Source organism: Chionomys nivalis, chromosome Y (genome assembly GCF_950005125.1).
Source record: "Chionomys nivalis chromosome Y, mChiNiv1.1, whole genome shotgun sequence".
Classification (NCBI taxonomy): domain Eukaryota; kingdom Metazoa; phylum Chordata; class Mammalia; order Rodentia; family Cricetidae; genus Chionomys; species Chionomys nivalis.
In genome coordinates, this window is record NC_080113.1 from 2,312,366 (window position 1) to 2,336,429 (window position 24,064).

Genomic DNA, 24,064 nt, shown 5'->3' on the forward strand with positions numbered 1-24,064 from the left:
TCTGTAATAGAGTTTGAAGTCAGGGATGGTAATGCCTCCAGAAGTTCCTTTATTATATAAGATTGTTTTGGCTATCCTGGTTTTTTTGTTTCTCCATATAAAGTTGATTATTGTCCTTTCAAGATCTGTGAAGAATTTTGATGGGATTTTAATGGGGATTGCATTGAATCTATAGATTGTCCTTGGTAGAATTGCCATTTTTACTATGTTGATCCTCCCAATCCAGGAGCAAGGGAGATCCTTCCATTTTCTGGTATCCTCTTCAATTTCTTTCTTCAATGCCTTAAAGTTCTTGTCAAATAGATCTTTCACTTCCTTGGTTAGAGTTACCCCAAGATAGTTTATGCTTTTTGTGGCTATCGTGAAAGGTGATGATTCTCTTATTTCCCTCTCTGCTTCCATATCCTTTGTGTATAAGAGGGCGACTGATTTTTTGGAGTTGATCTTGTATCCTGCCACATTACTAAAGGCGTTTATCAGCTGTAGGAGTTCTTTGGTGGAGTTTTTGGGGTCGCTCATGTACACTATCATATCATCTGCAAATAATGCAAGTTTAACTTCTTCCTTTCCAATTTGAATCCCCTTTATCCCCTTATGTTGTCTTATTGCTATTGCTAAAACTTCGAGAACTATATTGAAGAGGTATGGAGAGAGTGGACAGCCTTGGCATGTTCCTGATTTTAGTGGGATGGCTTTAAGTTTCTCTCCATTTAATTTGATATTAGCTGTCGGCTTGCTGTATATAGCTTTAATTAAATTTAGGTATGACCCTTGTATCCCTAATCTCTCCAAGACTTTTATCATACAGGGATGTTGAATTTTGTCAAATGCTTTTTCAGCGTCTAATGAAACGATCATATGGTTTTTTTCTTTCAGTTTATTTATATGATGGATTACATTGATAGACTTGCGTATGTTAAACCAGCCCTGCATCTCTGGTATGAAGCCTACTTGATCATAATGGATAATTTTTCTAATGTGTTCTTGGATTCGGTTTGCCAGAATTTTGTTGAGGATTTTTGCATCGATGTTCATGAGTGAGATTGGCCTGTAATTTTCTTTCTTGGTTGGGTCTTTGTGTGGTTTTGGTATCAGAGTTACTGTAGCTTCATAAAAGGAATTTGGCAATGACTCTTCTGTTTCTATATTGTGAAATACCTTAAGGAGTATAGGTATTAGGTCTTCTTGGAAGTTCTGGTAGAATTCCGCATTGTAACCATCTGGTCCTGGACTTTTTTTGGAAGGGAGGTTTTTGATAACTGCTTCTAATTCTTCACGACTAACAGGTCTATTTAGGTTGTTCACCTGGTCCTGGTTTAACTTTGGTATATGGTATTTATCTAAAAAAGTGTCCATTTCTTTTACATTTTCCAGTTTTGTGGCATACAGGCTTTTGTAGTAAGATCTAATGATTCTCTGAATTTCCTCTGTGTCTGTGGTTATGTCTCCCTTTTCCTTTCTGATCTTATTAATTTGCAAATTCTCTCTCTGCCGTTTGATTAGTTTGGATAGGGGTTTATCAATCTTGTTGATTTTCTCCAGGAACCAGCTTTTTGATTTATTGATTCTTTCAATTGTTTTCTGTGTCTCTATTTTGTTGATTTCAACCCTCAGTTTGATTATTTCCAGTCTTCTACCCCTTCTAGGTGATTCTGCTTCTTTTTTTTCTAGAGCTTTCAGGTGGGCTGTTAAGTCTCCAATGTGTGCTTTCTCTGTTTTCTTTAAGTGGGCAGTTAGTGCTATGAACTTTCCTCTCAGGACTGCTTTCATAGTGTCCCATAGGTTTGAGTATGTTGTTTCTTTAATTTCATTGTCTTCAAGGAAGACTTTAATTTCTTTCTTTATTTCTTCCTTAATCCAGGTATGGTTCAGTAGTTGACTATTCAGTTTCCATGTGTTTGTAGGATTTCTGGGGGTAGCATTGTTGCTGAATTCTAGCTTTAATCCATGGTGATCTGATAAGATACAGGTGGTTATTAATATTTTTTTGTAACTGTGAATGTTTGCTTTGTTACCGAGTATGTGGTCGATTTTTGAGAAGGTTCCATGAGCTGCAGAGAAGAAGGTATATTCTTTCCTATTTGGGTGGAATATTCTACAGATGTCTGTTAAGTCCATTTGATTCATTACCTCCATTAATTCTCTTATTTCTCTGTTAGGTTTCTGTCTGATTGACCTGTCCATTGGTGAGAGAGGAGTATTAAAGTCTCCTACTATTAATGTGTGCGGTTTGATGGCTGCCTTGAGTTTTAACAATGTTTCTTTTACGTACGTGGGTGCTTTTATATTAGGGGCATAGATATTCAGGATTGAGATTTCATCCTGATGAATTGTTCCTGTTATGAGTTGAAAATGTCCCTCTCCATCTCTTCTGATTGATTTAAGTTTGAAGTCAACTTTGTTAGAAATTAGTATGGCCACACCTGCTTGTTTCCTAGGTCCATTTACTTGATAAGCCTTATCCCAGCACTTTACTCTGAGTAGGTACCTGTCTTTGTGGTTGAGGTGTGTTTCTTGTAAACAGCAGAATGTTGGATCCTGTTTTCGTATCCAATCTCTTAGTCTGTGCCTTTTTATAGGTGAATTGAGTCCATTGACATTAAGTAATATTAATGACCAGTGGTTGTTAACTCCGGTCATTTTTTTAGTGGTAGATTTTGTGTGTTTCCCTTCTTTGAGATGTGATGTTAAAGGGTTTCTAGATGTCTGAGTTACTGTGGTCATTGTTGGACTCCTTGATTAATGATTTTCCTTCTATTACTCTCTGTAAGGCTGGATTTGTGGCTACGTATTGTTTAAATTTTTTTTATCCTGGAAAATTTTGTTTTCTCCATTTATAGTGAATGAAAGCTTGGCTGGGTATAGTAGTCTGGGATTGCATCCATGGTCTCGTAGTTTCTGCAGTACATCTATCCAGGACCTTCTGGCTTTCATGGTTTCCATAGAGAAGTCAGGTGTAAGTCTGATAAGTTTACCTTTATAAGTAACTAGGCCTTTTTCCTTTGCTGCTCTTAGTATTCTTTCTTTATTCTGTATGCTTTGTGTTTTGATTATTATATGGCGAGAGGATGTTTTTTTTTTGATCCAGCCTATTCGGTGTTCTGTATGCTTCTTGAACCTTCATAGGTATATCTTTCTTTAGGTTGGGAAAGTTTTCTTCTATAATTTTATTAAATATATTTTCTGGACCGTTGAGCTGCGCTTCTTCTCCTTCTTCTATTCCTATTATTCTTAGGTTTGGTTTTTTTATTGTGTCCCATATTTCCTGAATGTTTTGTGATGAGAATTTGTTGGCCTTGCTGTTTTCTTTGATCAGCGTGTTTATTTTCTCTATGGTATCTTCAGAATCTGAGATTCTTTCTTCTATCTCTTGTATTCTGTTGGTTATGCTTGCTTCTGTAGTCTCTATTCGTTTACCTAGATTTTCCCTGTCCAGCTGGCCTTCTGTTTGTGTTTTCTTCTTTGCCTCCATTTCAGTTTTTAAGTCTTGAACTGTTTCCATTATCTGTTTGATTGTTTTTCCTTGGTTTCCTAGGGTATCATTCACTGATTTACTCAATTCTTCAAACTTTCTGTTATACTTCTCATCCATTTCTATAAGGACATTTTTTTACATGCTGTTTAAGAGCGTCAATCACTTTCATAAAGTCAATTTTATCTACCTCTTCATGATTAAGGTGTTCATGTCCTCCTGTTATGAGGTCGCTGGGTTCTGTTGGTTTCATATAGTTTTTCAGATTGTTGGGTGAATTCTTGCATTGGCGCCTGCCCATCTCTTTCTCCGAATGCTCCCCTATGGATCTTCTTTTACCGGATCAGGTCTCCTTGCCTACTGATGTGCCTTCCCAGTGATGGCACCCTGCAGTGATAGCTCTCCTGGTGCTCCAGTGATGTCTCTCCTGGTACCAATATCAGTTCTCCGTGCCCAAAGACGGCTCTCCTGGTACCCAGATTAGCTCTCCCACTGATGGCTCTCCTTGTGCCAAGATCAGATCTCTGTGCAGGTTGGTTAGGTCATAAACAAAGCTCCTACCTTGTTTTGTGCAGGCAGGCCAGTGAACCAAAGGAAGTCTCGCCTGCCTACTTGCCCTGAGGATTTGCCCCCAGTGCCAGACAGAGTGAGCTGGATGGTGTTATGTGCCCAAAGAGGAAAGGGGGCAGAAGGAAGTAGGATTCTGGATGCAAACTGGGTGGGACAAGAAGAGAGAGGCAGTATGCAGGGTGTAGAGCCCCTGCAGGGAGCCCAGGGAGTATAGGGTGGGGGATGAGGAACTTCAGATTTCCCTGTCCAGTGCTGCTTCCGCTGCCGCTGGTCACAAACTCACCTGGCTGCTGTCTCTCCTGGTGCCTAGATCAGATCTCCCTGCAGGTTGGGTAGTTTGTAAACAAAGCCCTTACCTTCTTGTTGCAGACAGGTCAGTAGACAAAGGAAGTCTCGCCTGCCTACTTGCCCTGAGGGTTTGCCCCCAGCGCCAGACAGACTGTGGATCACTGTCTTTATATCCATCCCTTGCCGAACAAAACTTTTGTGATGATATTGAAGATAGTCATCAGTCGGATTATGGGACAAGGCAGTCTTAGTGCCTGGGGACATGGTACAGTGCAGGCACCCTCTCCTCACCAGCCCAAGGTCCAAGTTGGAGTAACCCCATGGCCTTAGGGGAACAACTCTAAAGATAAGCCTCTTACCAACCACAGAATGGCCCCCTAAGTTGAGCTCTCATCAATTGGTGTGCATTAACTTGTGTGTGCTTATGTGTGTTTAAATAACAATAAAAATAGAGGGATTGTAATATTGAAATTTCTTATCTTGAGAAGAATATTTGCTACAGAAACAGAGTCACAATAGTACTGAGAGAGTAGGCAGTCTCAACATGGAGTAGTAACAGGAGAAAACCCATAGTAGTTAGGCTCATTGGCCCAAAAAAAGATGGTCAAGGAGAACCAATGAACTCAGGTATGGAAGTTAAAATTCAGGCTAAATAACATTCCAAATCATTTAGGCAGAACATGACACACTCGTGCAACAGTCACAAGATGTCTAAAATGCCTGGAACTAGAATCTTATGGCAAGACAGGTTGTGGAGCTGAGAGTGCATGGCAAAAACTGACAGTATCTGGCAAAAGACATGTAGGCACAACTAGCAAACATCCATGGAAACCATGAATGGGAGAAATCCCTGAGAAGTCTGCACAAAAACATAACATCTTGACAATTCTGAGATTTAAAGACAAAGGAGAAATCCTAAATATGTTACATTCACATGGTGATGATTAACCCACTCCATCGCAGTGTGACCCCCTGATGTGTTTAAGATACCTGTCAATTCTATGTATTTACAGGGAAATTCACATTGCTTGCACAGATTAACTAGCAGCATCATTTAACGCTCCATCAAAGGCAAAGCAAAGAAATCATGGACATGTTGTTGAATGCTGATGATGTTGTTGGGAGTGTTTGTGGGTTTTTTCTTAAAGGGAAATCATTGGTCACACAAATGCATGAAGCAGATCCTGTCTCTGCCATGTACCTGAAAGCCTGAAAAAATAAACTAAAATAGGTTTTTGTCACATACTGGTAAATTTTGCTGCTATGTTCACATAGGTGTGTTGCAGGAGCTCTTTCTCCTCCTTAAGGCTATAGCAACTGAGATAAAGGTCATTGGAGTGTGGTCTCTCTCTCTTTCAAAAAGGAGCAACTGCCTTCAGCTTGCTCTCTTGCATCGACCTCCACATCCAGCTACTAGGCTCCTCTCCTGATCCTACAGAGGGCTGTTGTCTGGCATGGCAATCTGTAAGAATTTCCCCAGAAAAAAATAACCATTTTATGAATCATATTTCTAAACTGGTGTGGGAGATTGTTTGTGACTTACAACTTCCTATGTGATGAGAGCAACCAGGGTGTGGAGGGGGTTCTCACTGTTCATGTTGCAGAAGCCATGACAGCAGGAGTAGGAGGCCTCTCGTTCTCTGTAAGGAAATCAGTAAAGATTGGGGACCAGTGAAAGGATGCCCTGAAACATCAAGGCTTGAGCTTTCAGACCGCAATTCCTCCAGCTAGGTTCTGGGTCTCCACAACCTCCAAAACCTCCTGAGGACCAAGTTTTTATAACCAGAAGCCTGTGTGGGTCATATCACATACAATCGTAGTGAGTACACCAATCTTTTTCTAATGTACATCCTTTTGTCCCTCCAGAAACAGCTGTATTTCCAATAAAGATAACTTGCTGCCTCTTTGGGGTCCTTAAATTGCTCTAAGGTGGTGGTGGGGCATTCTTACATACCTTGCTGTGTTGTTATGAGACCATAAGGGAACAGCAATTGTTTCAGAAATCAAAGGCAGTTAGGTTTAAACCTGTAGTTAGCAGTGAGCTGGACACTTGGGTTGCCTATAGCTAATCTATGGAAGGATGGATTTCCTAAGAAGGGTGGCAACACACGTGGAGGTAGGTAGTCTTACCTTTTCATAGGACCCTTTTTGAGGCCTTACATCATGTCCTCTATTCTCCTCATCTTGGTTTTTTTTATCAGATTAGGACAAAATTAAAACTCAATGTCCTGGACGTGAACACTGAATGAGTTATCTATGTGAGATTACAGTGACAGAGCTCATTGGAATCTGACTCATTGTACATGCTTGCCAGGCATCAATCTGTGGTCTGCCTAACTCTACTGCACAAGTGTTGTCATGGTTCCTCCTCTGTTCCACCTCATATGGTCTCCATCTACAGAGAACTCAGAAAAATCCACCCCTGAGAGGGCAAGTTCTTTACAAATGAAAGTTTCTAGAATAGGAGAGACATAGTAGATTTATCTTGGCAACCTGTAGACACAATACATGGGGAAATGGAAGAAGGGATTTAAGAAGATAGAGACATGGAAGAATGGATGAATTCAATCATTCATTGGATAAGTGAATGAACCAATTAATGAGCTGGCTAGTAGGATAAAATGTGATGCATGCCCTCTGAAAGTCAGTCCAAATTGAGGGTAGATGAGGTTATCCACTAAGGAAGAAGCTTAGTCAATTTTGCCTTCTTTGTGCTCTAGACCCACCCAGGAGAGTGACGATGATGTTGAGGAGAAGAAGAAGCAACGGTTTACCAGCATGCCTTGGTACAAGTTTTCACCCACATTGTAGTCAAATCACCTGACCTGGGACAGGTGATCTCCATGCTGGACCCTGACTGGCAGTTTGACACCTACAACCTTACTAACCAAGTTTTTGAAGATGAAGGAACCAAAACTGCCCTGTTAAAGATGTCAGGATCCTTGCATGATGGGAGTCAGGCATCAATATCATACTGGTATTCTCGGGTCTGATGGGTTTGTGGGGTCTTTGCCACACTTCAACTAACATCATGAAACATGAAAACATCATGATGAAAACAACATGAAAACACCAGAATCCAATGATCTTAAAACAGAAGGACTTCAACACCCTAACACAGAAGAAGTGGAAAAAATTGACTTTATGAAAGCAATAGAGTCCCTTAAACAACATGTAAAAAACACTCAAATAGAAATGGATAAGAAGTATAAAAAAAGTTTGAAGAAATGAATAAATACATAAATGATACCCTGGGAAACCAAGAAAAAACAATCAACCTGGTAATGGAAACAGTTCAAGAATTGAAAGCTGAAATGGAAGCAATGAAGAAAACAAAATTGAGGACCAGCTGGATATGGAAAATCTAGGTCAACCAGCAGAGACTATAGAAACAAGCATAATGAATAGAATACAAGAGATAGAAGAAAGAATCTCAGATTCTGAGGACACCGTAGAGAAAATAAATGCACTGATCAAAGAAAACAGCAAAGCCAACAAATTCTCATCACAAAACATTCAGGAAATATGGGACACAATAAAAAGACTAAACCTAAGAATAATAGGGATAGAAGAAGGAGAAGAGTCACAGCTCAAAGGTCCAGAATATATTTTTAACAAAATTCTGGAAGAAAACTTTCCCAACATAAAGAAACATATTCCTTTGAATATTCAAGAAGCATACAGAACACCAAACAGTCTAGATCAAAAAAAAATCCCCTCGCCATATAATAATAAAAACACAAAATATAAAGATTAAATAAAGAATATTAATAGCTGCAAAGAAAAAGGGCAAGTAACTTATAAAGGTAAATCAATCAGACTTACACTTGACTTCTCTATGGAAACCGTGAAAGCCAGAAGGTCCTGGATAGAGGTACTGCAGAAACTAAGAGACCATGGATGCAAACCCAAACTACTAGACCCAGCCAAACTATGGTTCAATATCAATGGAGAAAACAAGACATTCCAGGATAAGAACAAATTTAAACAATATGTAGCCACAAATCCAGCCCTACAGAAAGTAATAGAAGGAAAATCACAACCCAAGGAATCCAACATAGCCAACACTGCCTACAATGACTCAGGCATCTAGCAACCCTTCACCAGCCCACTCAAAGAAGGGAGACATACTAACTCTACAACTAAAAACAATAGGAATAACCGGAGTAAACAACCACTGGTCATTAATATCACTTAATACAGGCTAAGAGATTGCATACGGAAACAGGATCCAACATTCTGTTGTTTGCAAGAAACATATCTCAACCACAAAGACAAGCATCTACTTAGAGTAAACGGTTGGGAAAAGGTTTTTCAAGCAAATGGTCCTAAGAATAAAGCAGGTGTGGCCATACTAAATTCTAACAAAACTGACTTCAAACTAAAATCAATCAGAAGTGATTGAGATGGACACTTTATACTCATAACAGGAACAATTCATCAGGATGAAGTCTCAATCCTGAATATCTATGCTCCTAATATAAAAGCACCAACTTATGTAATGGAAATATTACTAGAACTTAAGGCAGATATCAAACCACACACACACACACACACACACTAGTAGTAGGAGACGTCAACACACCTCTCTCACCAATGGACAGGTCAATCAGACAGAAACCTAATAGAGAATTAAGAGAATTGTTGGAGGTAATGAAGCAAATGGACTTAACAGACATCTATAGAACAGTCCACCCAAATAAAAGAGACTATACCTTCTTCTCTGAAGCTCATGGAACCTTCTCAAAAATTGATCACATACTCGGAAACAAAGTAAACCTCCACAGATACAAAAAAATATCAGTGTCCACATGTGTCTTATCAGATCACCACGGATTAAAATTAGAAGGTAACAACAATGTTACCCCCAGAAAGCCAACAAACTCATGGAAACTGAACAGTCAACTACTGAACCACACCTGGGTCAAGGAAGAAATTAAGAAAGAAATGAAAGTCTTCCTCGAATTTAATGAAAATGAAGAGAGAAGATACTCAAACCTATGGGACACGATGAAAGCAGTGCTAAGAGGAAATTCATAGCACTAAGTGCCCACTTAAAGAAAACAGGGAAAGCATACATTGGGGACTTAACAGCACACCTGAAATCTCTAGAAAAAAAAATAGAAGCAGACGCGCCAAGAGGAATAGACGACTGAATATAATCAAATCAGGGTGGAAATCAACAAAATAGAAACTCAGAAGATAGTCAAAAGTATCAATGAAACAAAAAGTTGGTTCTTGGAGAAAACAAACAAGATTGACAAACCCCTATCCAAATTAATCAAACGACAGAGAGAGAACATGCAAATAAATAAGATCATGTCCTAATGGTTTAAAGACATCAATATTGATCTGACCACATTGAACCTGATAGAAGAGAAATTGGGGTGTACTCTTCAACACATCGGAACAGGAGACCACTTCCTATGTATAACAACAGTAGCATGTACAATAAGGGCAACAATGAATAAATGGGATCACCTAAAACTGAAAAGCTCCTGTGTAGTAAAGGACAGTGTCATTAAGACAAAACAGCAACCTACTAACTGGGAGAAAATCTCCACAAACCAAGCAATAAAAAAAGGTCTGATCTCCAAAATATATAAAGAACTCAAGAAAATAGACTTTAAAATTCTTAAAAAAAAATTTAAAAATGTGGCAGTGAACTGAACAGAGAATTCTCAACAGAAGATGTTCAAATTGCCAAAAGACACTTAAGGTCAAGCTTAACCTCCTTAGCAATTAGGAAAATGCAAGTCAAAACAACTTTGAGATACCATCTTATTCCTGTCAGAATGGCTAAAATGAAAAAGATAAATGATAGCCTTTGCTAGAGAGAATGCAGAGTAGGAGGAACACTCACTCATTGCTTGTTGGAATGGAACTTGTGCAAACACTTTGGAAATCAGTGTGACTGTTTCTCAGCAATTTCAGGATCAACCTACCTCATGTTCGAGCAACACTTCTTGCGAATATAGCCAGGAATCACTCAATCATACCCTAAAAGAATTTGTTATTTTAGAACATTATTTGTAATATGCAGTAATAGGTAACAACCTAGATGATAGAGGCAGAGACCCATATTAGAGCACTGGACTCAGCTCCCAAAGTTCAAATGAGGATCAAAGAAGGGACAACATGAGCAAGGAAACCAGGACCTTGAGGCGCGTACCCCCCTTTGAGACTTTTGGGCTAATACAATGAGAGCTCACCAAAGACAGCTGGACTGGGATTGATGGAGCATGTGATCAAACTGGACTCTCTGAATATGGCTGACAATGATGGCTGACTGACAAGCCAAGGGCAATGGCCCTTGAAGGAGGGGTAAAGAAATGGGAGGAGGGGAGGAGGTGGACATTTTTAATAAACAAAAATCAATCATTTTTAACTGAACAAATCAATAGCTTAATTTCCTTCAGCACATCTATAATCTTGGGGTTGGGGCTTGATAAGAATTGTTTTCTGGCCTCTAGTTCAGGTATCTCAGTGTGTAGATATGAGCTTTTGTTATAATTAATTTCAGAGACTTGCCACTGTGAACATACACAAGACCTAATGGCTTTTTTCCTTCAATTGTGAGAGTTTAATGATCTTGCAAATTATTGATTGATTGCATAATATAAAACGTCTTATCCTCTGAAAATATAAAATAGAAGTGACCTTAAAAGTCATTTTTTTGGTTATGCCTCCAAATGTTCCTTTCTTGTATGAGATTGTTTTGGCAACCCTAAGTTTTTTGTTTTTCCATATAAAGTTGATTATTGTCCTCTAAGGTCTGTGAAGAAATTTGATGGGATTTTGATGAGCATTGCATTGAATCTACAGATTTCTTGTGGGAGAATTGACATTTTTACTATGTTGTTCCTCCCAATCCAAGAGCAAGGGAGATCCTTTTTTTTGTCTGGTATCCTCTTCAATTTTTTTATTAAAAGACTTAAATTCTTGTCAAATAGATCTCTCACTTCCTTGGTCAGAGTTACCCCAAGATATTATGGTATTTGTGTGTGGCGGCGTAAATGAATGCAGACAGATTTTAAAAATATATACAGCTTTAATAAGGAAATAGACTTACAGGGCCACAGGTTCCCGTGGAGCACAGCGGAGCAAAAGAAAAAAGGGCTGCTGGGATCACGCCCGGCAGACTTATCTGTAAACACTAGCCCAAGGCGAACACGCCCCCAATGGGTGGGGCTATATCCCTACATCTCCCCCTTTTGTCTAAATAAGATAGAACTAAACCAAATACAACTATATACAATAATAACAAATAATAAATATAACAAACAATATTGAGGACAAAACTTTTGCTAAACATTCTATTTCAAGGAGTCTAAATAACATACAGAGTAACTACAATTATATAATCTTCAACTCCGTCAAAGATCTGAGAAGGGAATAAATATTACTTAACAATTGAGAGATATCCAAAATGTGCAACAATTGACAGAGACAACTGACTACCTGGGCAATCACCCAAAGTCTCGTTTGCAATGTTGAGTCAACCAACTTTGGCTAAGGCCTAACATAACTGGCATACCATTCTTAGAACTGTCCTACCCTGTCTTGGCAGGATAAGACAATCCTGTTTCATCCACTTAGGAATAGTCTGTATCTTTGTCAGAAGTTGAGGTATGGGTTTTTCTTAACCCAAAGGCCAGTTCTGCCAAGAAGACAAGCTCCCAGTGGAGTGTCTTTGGTGCTCAACGTTCTCTCGGGAGTAGAGTGGTGTTGCCAGGAGTAATTGTGTCTCATTGGCACAGAAATTTTAGGTTAGATTAAAGGCCATTTTCTACAGCTCTTGAGGAGGCTGAAGATCATACTATCTATACTAAATATAATCTCTATGTAACTAAAAGACCTGATTAACTTAAAAATTATATGACAAACATATAATTCTCAATACCTATCAAACTTGAAGACTAAAAGAATAAACAACTGTGCAATATATGAAGACAATGATCTTCAACTGTAAACAATGTCATAGTATCAATAGTATCAGAGGTAGAAATGTACAATGTAATATGGTAGATGTATCAATACAATATAGACAAAGTTATAAGCATACTCATACAAAAATAGAGGTAGGAACACTCACATTCAATATTCAATATATCCATATACAAGAAACAGTACCAATACAATTTTCTATAAACAGTAATTCACAAATACCAATCATCCCATAAAACCAGTAAATCCCCCTTCTTCTTCCTCTTCTTTTTTTTTTTCAAAAAAATATCACCCCATCCCCTCAACCCTAAACCAACCACTAAAAGATGTCCCTAACCCTGAGGGCAAACTCTGTTGGGAGAGGGGATGTCATCCTCTAAGATTGCTTCTAGCTGACATGGGGGCGACGTTCTTCTTAGGGGGTCCTGTGAAAGCAAATGATGGTAAAATTCCCAAATTAACCTTTGACATAAGAAAATTGTAACTAGTCTCAGAGCATTTTGAGAAGGTCCAACCAGAGTGTTGCCAAAAATGTGCACCATTCGAAATTGTCTCATGTAGTTGGTACCAAAAAACAGGTCTAATATTAGCGCTTTAAAAAATAAAATTCATGACGTCATAAAAACCAGATTGAGTTGATGTTGTGGGGCCCCATCTTCATCCTGGAAACTTCAAAGCTTACTGTAGGAAAATTTGTTGCTTGTTATGGGAAATTTAAACATTAACAACAAGGACATATACTGACATATAAAGAAAGACACAGATATGAGGAAAAGCAAAGAAAGTTTAAGACAAATATATATAGATATATATGTAATTAATACTTACAGAACATGTCCCTCCATCAGTAATTAAATATTAGGGGTCCCTTAAATTCTTTGAAGATGGGTATTTTCCTGTGGAGATAGGAAGAGAACCCTGCCTCCAACCCATCTGTATTACTTACCATCAGTATGATTGCCATCCATGTGATTGAATTGTTATTTATCTTTCCCAACTGGCTTCTCTTCATCAAAACGAACCTTTATCAATTTTGACGGTATCCACAATTTTTCCTCACCTGTGGAGACAAGAGCAAATCCCCTTCACCAATGCAGCACATCTCCTGGCTTCCATTGTGAGGTCAGCACATCCTTGAAATAAACTGGTTGATTTAGTTCAGTAGACTTTTCCATTATCCAATGTCTTTCTGCAGCCGATGTTCCCTTCTCATTAGCTTTGAGGAAATTCAAGGTTAACAAAGCATTATGTAACCTATTTCTGGGGGTGTTTTCCACCCCTTTTTTGTTTGTTCAACATATCCTTTATAGTTCGATTTGATCTTTCTATGACTGCTTGACCTGTAGGATTGTATGGTATACCTGTAACATGATTGATATTGTAAAAATCAAAAAACCGTTTCATTTTCCTAGAGACATAAGCAGGACCATTATCTGTCTTTATTTGTGTAGGTATACCCATGATAGCCATGACTTCTAAGAAATGAGTGATAACTGAATCAGCTTTTTCTGAACTTAAAGCCGTTGCCCAATGAAAGCCTGAATACGTGTCAATGGTGTGATGAACATATTTTAATTTGCCAAATACTGCAAAGTGGAACACATCCATCTGCCAGATTTCATTCCTTTGGGTGCCCTTTGGATTAGCCTCTGCAGGCAGTGGCATTTGGTTATAGAAAGAGCAAGTAGGGCATTTCTTTACAATCTCCCTAGCTTGTTGCCATGTAATAGAAAACTCTTTCTTCAAACCTTTGCTATTAACATGATGTTTTTTTATGAAATTCAGAGGCTTGAAACACACTACCAATCAATAATTGATCAATTTCTGCATTACCTTGTGCTAGAGGACCCAGCAGACCCGTATGGGATTGGATGTGTGTTATGTACATAGGGCAAAGCCTGTTCCTAATCAAATCTTGCACCTGGATAAACAAAGAGGTTAGTTCTGTATCATCAGATATAAATTCAGCAGTTTCAATATGTAAAATAACTCTTTCTGCATATTGTGAATCAGTAACTATATTAATAGGTTCTTTAAAATCCCTTAGCACCATAAGAATGGCATATAATTCTGCCTTCTGGACAGAATCATAAGGACTTTGTTCCACCTTACCCAAGTCTTCTGATTTGTAACCTGCCTTCCCTGATTTATTGGCATCAGTATAGAACGTACGGGCTCCAGTTATTGGAGTATCACGGACGATTCGAGGAAGGATCCAAGAAGTTCTCTTTATGAAGTTAAGCCTCTTGCTTTTTGGATAGTTGTTATTAATGTCTCCCAAAAAATTAGCACAAGCTCTTTGCCATGGTTCATTATCTTCCCATAATTTCTTTAGTTCATCAGCAGTGAAAGGCACTATAATTTCTGCTGGGTCTATGCCTGCTAGTTGACAAAGTCTCAACTTGCCTTTTACAATTAACTCAGAGACTTTTTCCACATAAGTTTTCAGTTTCTTACTTGGTTTATGTGGTAAAAAGATCCATTCCAAGATAATATATTCTCTCTGCATTAAAATTCCTGTAGGGGAAATTTTTGATGGTAGTATGATGAGAATACAATTGAGCTCTGGATTTACCCTATCCACATGTGCCTGTTGTAATTTTTCCTCAATCATCGTCAGTTCCTTTTCTGCTTCAGCTGTTAATTCTCTGGGACTGTTTAATCTTTGTCACGATCCAAGGTTTTGTTCAAATGAATTATTAGATCAGGTGTTATCCCAATAGCTTTCCGTAGACAGGAAATGTCCCCTAATAGTCTTTGAAAGTCATTAAGAGTCCGTAGGCGATCTCTCCGAATTTGTGCCTTTTGTGTCTTAATTTTTTGCAAACCTATTTTATAACCTAAATAATTAACAGAATCTCCCTTCTGAATCTTTTCAGGAGCAATTTGCAATCCCTATTTTGGTAAAAGTATTTTTATTTCTTCAAACAGTCTGTTCAAGGTATCCATGATTGAATCAGATAACAAAATGTCGTCCATGTAATGATATACTCTCGATTTGGGAAATTTCTTACGTATTATTTGCAATGGTTGATTCACAAAATATTGGCACAGGGAGGGGCTATTTAACATACCCTGGGGGAGGACGGCCCAGTGGTACCTCCTCGAAGGTTGAGAATTATTATAAGTAGGCACTATGAAGGCAAATTTTTCTCTATCTTCTTTTTGTAAAGGTATAGTGAAAAAACAATCCTTTAAATCAATAACTATGAGAGGCCATCCTTTTGTTAATAATGAGGGCAAAGGAATTCCAGATTGCAGAGGGACCATAGGTTGAATAACTTTGTTGATAGCCCTGAGATCTGTCACCATTCTCCATTTACCTGATTTTTTCTTAACCACAAATACAGGAAAATTCCAAGGGCTGGTAGATTCTTCTATATGTCCAGCATCTAATTGCTCTTGTACCAACTGTTCTAAAGCCTGTAACTTTTCCTCAGCTAAAGGCCATTGCTTTGTCCATATTGGTTTCTCAGTCAACCATTTTAAAGGCAAGGCTGTTGGTATCTCTGAAGGGACATCAATTGCTTGTTCTTGTACAGCCCGAATGGCCAGTTTCCTCCGTTTGTAATATCTTTTAATATTATCCCCAGAAATATTGGCTCTAGAAGTAGCAGGAATGTTAATTTGGGTATTCCATTCTTGTAATAGGTCACGACCCCATAAATTCATTGCAATATTGGCTACATATGGTCTTAATTTTCCTATTTGTCCCTCTAGTCCTATACATTCAACCCATCTCGTGGTCTGCCTTACTCAAGATAGGGTTCCAATTTCTAGGAGCTGAACATTTACATTCTGAAGAGGCCAATACGGATACCAAGATTCTGGGGTAATGATACTTACATCCATCCGCACCTGTGTCCAGCAGGCCAGTAATAAAAATGCCATTTACACACACTCTCAGCTTTGGTCTTTGATCATTTATAGAAGTTTGCCAAAACACACGGAACTCATCTTTCTGATCATTATTGTTTGTAACAGTAGGCATGGGGCTTTCTAATTGTCCTGACGAGTCATGTTCTCTGTAGTAACTGGAAATGACTGAACCATGTTTGCCATGGGGGCCTGTGAGGCCCCCCCTCTCACGTTTCCCATCTGTATCAGGTTGCCTTGTCTATCTCTTGTAGACCTGAACTCATTTGTCCAATGTCTGCCCTTTCCACATCTTCTACATAAACCTGAAGGCTGAGTCCTCCTATTTCTGTTATTTCTAGAAGATGCATTATTATTATTTCTGAAAATCCGTTGTCTACAATTTCTTTTCATATGACCCATTTTGCCACAATTAAAACATTTGGTATTTTGATGTCTCCTTTTACCATTGGAAATTGCTTCTACCCATGCTTCTGTGCCATAGTCAAATGTATCAACATCTAGTGTATGCAAGACCCATTCTTCTAATGGCGCTGATCTGAACTTTAAAGGTCCCAAAATCCTTTTGCATTCCACATTTGCATTTTCATAAGCCAAAGTCTCGATCATTATATGTCTTGTTTCTGGGTCAAATATCCCTATTTGTACAGCTTTAGTTATTCTTTGTAAAAAGTCAGTAAAGGGGTTCTCTCTGACCATGTTTAACTCTGACAAATGATTCCATCCTCTGTCCTGGGTCTTGCACCCTGTCTCAAGCCCTTAACGCTGCTGTAGTACACATGGAGAGTGTATTTTCATCCAAATTAACTTGTTCCTGAGGGTCAGAAAATAGCCCTCTCCTAGAATTTGATCTATGGAAATCTCAATTCCCTTTGCTCTTTCCTGCTGTTTTAAAGTCTAGCCTCTTGCCTGAATAAGCATTTCCATTTCAATTGCAGTCCACTCTCAAGGACAGCAGAGCTCAGTTGAAACCAGTCAGAGGCCATGACTTTATTTGTCGTGGCCCAAGATCTTAGCATCTCTTTAACAAAAGAGGCATTCATTCCAAAAGTCATTACAGCCTGTTTAATTTCTTTGAGATCATTCATACGGACAGGTTCCCATGTATCTTCCTTGATGACCCTGGGGTTCTGGAACCAACTACTTTCTCTGTTGTTACAACTGGAAAGGCAGGTAGAACTCTAGGTAGAGCTTTGTGGGAATTGTCCCAGAGGGATTTACCCACAGATTTAGTTAAAATTTGCCTTTCTACCTCTTGCTCTTCTTCCTCAGAATTTAGAAATTCCTCAATCTTTTCAATTCTATTCACCATTGCCTTCTTTAATGTCTGAATCTCCTGTCCAGAATTATGTTCTAAAGCCTTCATTGAGGATTCTAAAGTATGAAGTTTGTCCATTAGAGATAACATCTTATCTTTGGACATAATTTTTATAGCATATACCGTGCCTTCTTGTATTGATAATCTTCCCACCAATCTGTCATAAGCTTTAGACAAAATCCGATTGTCATATTCAGCGGTTTTGATTCTCCCAGTTAATGTTTCAGTTCCTACTGAAAGGGACTGAAGCTTACGACTCAAATCAGCTGTTCCTTCTTCAATAGTAATGAATTTCTCCTTAATATCAGCCATTAATGTTTCAGTGCCTACTGAAAGGGACTGAAGCTTACGATCCAAATCAGCTGTTCCCTCTTCCATAGTAATGAATTTCTCCTTAACATCAGCCTGTACCTCTTCTAAATTTTGCTCAGTTTGTTGAGTTGTGTTAAACAAAGATCTGTTCTCTGCCTGGAGAACTTCAAACTGATTTTTGAGAAGATTGTTGTCATTCTCAATTGTTTTTAAGCATTCAACCTCATCTCGTAAAGACTTTATCATATTTCTATTATCAAACCATACAGTACCAAGGAAAACTACGAATAACAGAAAGATCCATATCTGTGGGCTGACAGACACTTCTTGTAAAATCTCCCACATGGTACAACTGAAAAGGCTGTTAAAGTCTTGAATGGTAATGTTTTCAGACATTTTTCTTATTTATAAAAGAAAATTATGTACCTGTAATGAAGTTTTCCTGCCAGTGGTGGCGAAAAAATGCACCTGAGTCCATGTGGTCTAAGCCAGAGCCAGTCTGAAATAATTAACTCAAAACAAAAATTATTGTACTGTCTGATAAGGAAGGGTGATGCTTCTCTGATTTCCCTCTCTGCTTCTTTATCCTCTGTGTATAGGAGGACTACTGAGTTTTTGGAAAAAATCTAGTGTCCTGCCACTTTAATAAAGGTGCTCAACTATGTTAATAGCAGCATTATTTGTCATAGCCAGAACCAGGAAATTACCTAATTTTGGGGCAAATGCATAGATCTAGAAAACACCATATTGAGTGAGGTAACCCAGACCCAGAAAGAGAAATATCATATAAATTCACACATAAGTGAATTTTAGACATAAGGCGAAAAAAACCACAGCCTACAATTCATAATCACATAGTTTTAAAGACTTCAATGTCAGTGAGAACACACTGAAGCTGATAGAAGAGAAAGTGGGAAGTACTCTACAACATATAGGCACAGTAGACCACTCCCTATATATAACCACAGAAGAAAAGACATTAAGGGCACCATTGAACAAATGGAACCTCCTGAAACTGAGTAGCTCTGTAAAGCAAAGGACATTGTCACTAATGTGAATTTCCCTGTAAATATATAGACAGAACTGACAGGTTATCTTCAACACATCCAACACTGTGATGGAGTGGGTTAATCTTCACCAGTGTGAAAGTGACATATTTAAGATATCACCTTTGTCTTTAAATCTCAAAATTGTCAACCTGATATATTTTCGTGCAGATTTCTCAGGGTTTTCTCCCACTGGCAGTTTCCTTGAAGGTTTGCTGAATTATGCTTACTTGACTTTTGCAAGATTCAATCAGTTTTTGCCATGCACTCTGAGTTCCACCTCATTGTCCTGCTCTTAGATTCTAGTTCCAGGCATTTCATACATCTTGTGACTGTTGCATGAGTGTCTCATGTTCTGTGTAAATGATTTGGGATGTTATTTAGGCTGAGTTTTATCTTTCATCCCTGAGTTTATTGGCTTTCCTAGATCATTCCTCCTTGGCCACTGAGCCTAACTACTAGGGGTTTCCTCGAATTACTTCTCCATGCTGAGACAGGTTACATTCTCAGTACTACTGTGACTGTGTTTCTGTAGCAAATATTATTCTCAAGATAAGAAGAAATTTCAATATTACAATCCATCTGTTTTTATTGTGATTTAAAGACACACAAGTGCACACACACTGATGATATCTCAACTTAGGGGGCCAATCTGGGGTTGGCAAGAGACTTATCTCAAGAGGTGTTCCCAGAAGTCCATGGGGTAACCTCAACTAGGACTATGGGCAGGTGAGCAGAGGGTGGCTGCACTGAGCCATATCCCTAGGCACTATGGGTGCCTTGTCCTATAATCAGACTGATGACTACCTTGAATATCACCATAGAACTTTTGTTCGACAAGGTTGGAGATAAACACAGGGACCCACATCAGAAAAATAGACTGAGCTTCCAAGCTCCATTTGTAGAGCAGAAGGGGGGAGAATATGAGCAAAGAAGTCAGGAATACAAGGGCTTGGTTCACTCACTGAGACACTATGCCTGAGTTAATGGGAGATCAACAAAACCAGCTGTGCTGGAACTGACAGAGCATGGGATCAAAGTGGAAGTTTTGAATGTGGCTGAAAATTGGGGTAGATGGAGAACACAATGATAATTGCACCAGGATTTGTCTGTACTACATATACAGGCTTCATGTGATCCTATTATATGTGCATGGATACCTTCCTCAATCTGGATTGAGGGTGCTGCTGTTGCCTAGACTAATGAGTCTTTCATATTGCAGTGGGTCTCACCAAACTCACTTCCCTAATGAAGACACAGAGTGGTTTTATGTAATAATCCTGAGTGTGGATGAGAAGACACAATACAGAGAGCCAGTAGACTGGAGTGCCATGACCTTGGCCAGATGGTCTTGGATTCAATCACTTAACTATTAGCTTGATGTTGAAGAAGAGGTGCAGCTGTCCTTCGAATGCTTTGCTTTCTGTTCAAATTTTTTTTAATCACTTTGGGGATAAGCATAACTTCACTTCTCATTGACACCTTCAGTCAGTACATAGGTTTCTCAGCAGAGGTCAGATGATTTTGGGCAGCAGAAATGTGTCTCTGAGAATGATATACTGAGCTGTAGAAAATATTTGCTAATTTTCCTATTAATTTCTTAAGACAAAATTACATTTATGTTTCCAAACGTGTTCAGCACTGCCTTTGTTGCCTGTCCCAAAGTTGTTCCAGAAAACAGCCTTGACCTCACATCTTCCCCTTCTTATGCTTGCTAGCACTCATAGCAGAGGCAACAACTTTGTTTTTGATTTAAACAGAAGACTTTTTCAACCTAGAGAGTGGGCAGGTAAGAAGCCCAACCACAGAAAGATAGCCAAGAGACAGCGGACCAGGAGTGAACCTGATAGAAGAGAAAGTAGGAAGTACTCTAAAACATATGGCAGAAAAGACCAATTCCTACATATAACCACAGCAGCACAGACATTAAGGGCAACATAGAATAAATGGGACCTGCTGGCACTGAGAAACTTCTGTAAAGCAAAGGACATTGTCACCAAGACAAAAAGGCAACCCACTGACTGGAAGAATATCTTCACCAACCCCGCAACAAACAAAGGTCTGATCTCCAAAATATATAAAGAACTCGAGAAACTAGACTTTAAAATACTAATTAACACAATTAAAAACTGGGGCACTGAATTGAACACAGAATTCTGTACAGAAGAATTTCAAATGACCAAAAGACAGTTAAGGTCATGCTCAAATTCCTTAGAGATCAGGGAAATGCAAATCAAGACAACTTTAAGATACCAGCTTACACCTCTCAGAATGGCTAAAATCAAAAACACCAATGATAGCCTTTGCTGGAAAAGTTGTGGAGAAAGGGGTGCACTCTTCCATTGCTGGTGGGAATGCAAACTTGTGCAACCACTTCGGAAAGCAGTGTGGCGGTTTCTCAGGAAATTCGGTATCAAACTATCCCTGGACCCAGCAATAACACTCTTGGGAATATACACAAGAGATGCCCTATCATACAACAAAAGGATATGCTCAACTATGTTCATAGCAGCATTGTTTGTAATACCCAGCACATAGAAACAAAAAAGATGTGCATCAATGGAAGAATGAATGAAGAAAGTATGGAATATATACATGTTAGTGTACTACTTAGCAGTAAAAAAAATGACTTTTTGAATTTTGCATGCAAATGAATGGAAATATAAAACACTATCCTGAATGCGGTAAGCCAGACCCAAAAAGAGGAACATGGGATGTACTCACTCATATTTGGTTTCTAGTCATAAATAAAGGACATTGAGACCATAATTCATGATCTTAGAGAAGCAAAATAAGAAGGTGAACCCAAAGAAAAACATTAAGGCATCCTCCTGAATATTAACCTTCATCAGGCGGTTAAAGGAGACAGAGACAGAACCCACATCGGAGCACCAGACTGAAATCTCATGGTCCAAATCAGGAGTAGAAGGAGAGAGAGCATGAGCAAGGAACTCAGGACCGCGAGGGGTGCACCCACACCCTGAGACAATGGGGATGGTGCAACAGGATCTCAGCAAGGCCAGCTGGCCTGGGTCTGTAAAAGCATGGGATAAAACAGGACTCCTTAAACATAGTGGACAATGAGGACTACTGAAAACTCAAGAACAATTGCAATGGGTTTTTGTTTCTACTGCACATACTGACTTTGTGGGAGTCTAGGCCGTTTGGATGCCCACCTTACTAGACCTGGATGGAGGTTGGTGGTCCTTGGACTTCCCACAGGGCAAAGAATCCCGATTTCTCTTGGGCTGATGATGGAGGTGGACTTTAATAGTGGCGGGCGAGGGAAATGGGAGGCGGTTGCAGGGAGGAGGCAGAAATCTTTAATAATAAATAAATTATAAAATTGTTCAGGCTATCCTGGGTCTTTTGTTTTTCTATATAAAGTTGCTTATTTTCCTCTCAAGTTCTGGGAAGAATTTTGATGGGATTTTGATCGGAATTGCACTGAATCTATAGATTGCTTTTGGGAGAATTGCCATTTTTACTATGTTGATCCTCCCAAAACAAGAGCAAGGGAGATCCTTCCATTTTCTGGTATCCTCTTCAATTTCTTTCTTCAAAGTCTTTTAGTTGTTTCCAAATAGATCTTTGACTTCCTTGGTCAGAGTTACCCCAACATGTTTTATGCTATTTGTGGCTTTTGTGAAAGTTGATGTTTCTCTGAATTCCCCCTCTGCTTATTTATTCTTAGTGTATAGGAGGGCAAGTTATTTTTTAAGTTAATCTTGTATCCTGCCACATCACTAAAGGTGTTATTAGCTGTTGAAGTTTTTTGGTAGAGTTTTGGTGTCACTTATGTGTACTATTATATCATCAGCAAATAACGAAATTTTAACTTCTTCTTTTTCAATTCGAATCCACTTTATCCCCTTATGTTGTCTTATTTCTATTGCTAGAACATCAAGCACTATATTGGAGAGGTAAGGAGAAAGTGAAGTCCCTGTCACAAGCCTTTGCAGGGACTGCAGTAACTGAGTAAATAGGTCACTCTTTGAATATAGTGATCAGAGCTCTAAGGCTTAAGTCCCAGCCTGACACCTACGTCTATGTTGCCCTACATGGGTTTCATATCAGCAGGATGTGGAATTTATGAGGCAAGCCCCAAGGGGTTTGAAATACTGCAGGAATTGATAGGCATCAAGCATCTGTGTGCACAATAAGTGCTACTCCTTATCTCATGTAAAGTTGGTGCCTAGGATATGTGTCGATGGCTGTATGGTATAGTGTAAGCATCAAAGGTCTGATCCCACAGAAACCCACTTGGTGTGCTGGCTAAAAAGGCTGGCCTCACTGTCAATGGATATATTTGTTTTAGAAGCTCTGCTTGAATGCCTGAGGTTGGAGAATGACTGAGCTTGACTCCCACCATTGATCTCTCTGATACTTAATGCATGTGCACACATATATGCATGTGAACCCACACACATAAAGAAACATGCATACACACATATACACCATTAGTAAACCACCCACAAAATGAAAAAAAAGGAAAACAGTGCCTAAGTCTCAGTTTTATTCCACAGTACCCCATAAACTGTTAATTAGGGTCTTTTAGAACCCTCATACAAAAGACTTCAAACAATCTATGACTTCCCAGGCCATGATATTATCTTTCAGTAACTTTAGCTTTCCTGGGATCTGTCCATAGATCACTTGCACAGGACACTCATGGTTACAGGTGACCCAGATAAACTGAGAAGGTAGTTAGCATGATCCCCACCTCATCAAACAGCCTTAATCTAAGGGAAAAGTGCTCACAAGGTCAATAAGCCAGCATTCTGTCACAGCTTCCTGACATCAAACACAGACTTACAGTCCCATTTCTTTCCATGAACTTTCAGGAGAGAGGCATGGAGAAAAACAGCAAATCTAAGGAAAGTCCTGGCCACACTTCATTCCCTCAGGACCTTTCTGCTGTCTTTGGATATGCCAAAATCTCATTCTTCCCTTTAACACTTACTGAGAGCCCTGAGTTTGTCAGGTACCATTGAAACTTCTGGGAATGGTAGGTGAAAATTGAGACATTTATGTGGCCCTCAGGGAACTCATCTATTATTCTAAAGAGATGTCAGATGGAAAATTTTGTCCTAGATACTGTGAAATTATTAGAGTTAGAACAAATTTCATCTGTATCTGATACATAAAAGCACCTGCCTAATTGATGTTGCTGGAAAAAATCAGACATTGGAAATGGCCGGTAACCCAGTTCCCTAAGAATTTCCTTGAGCATGT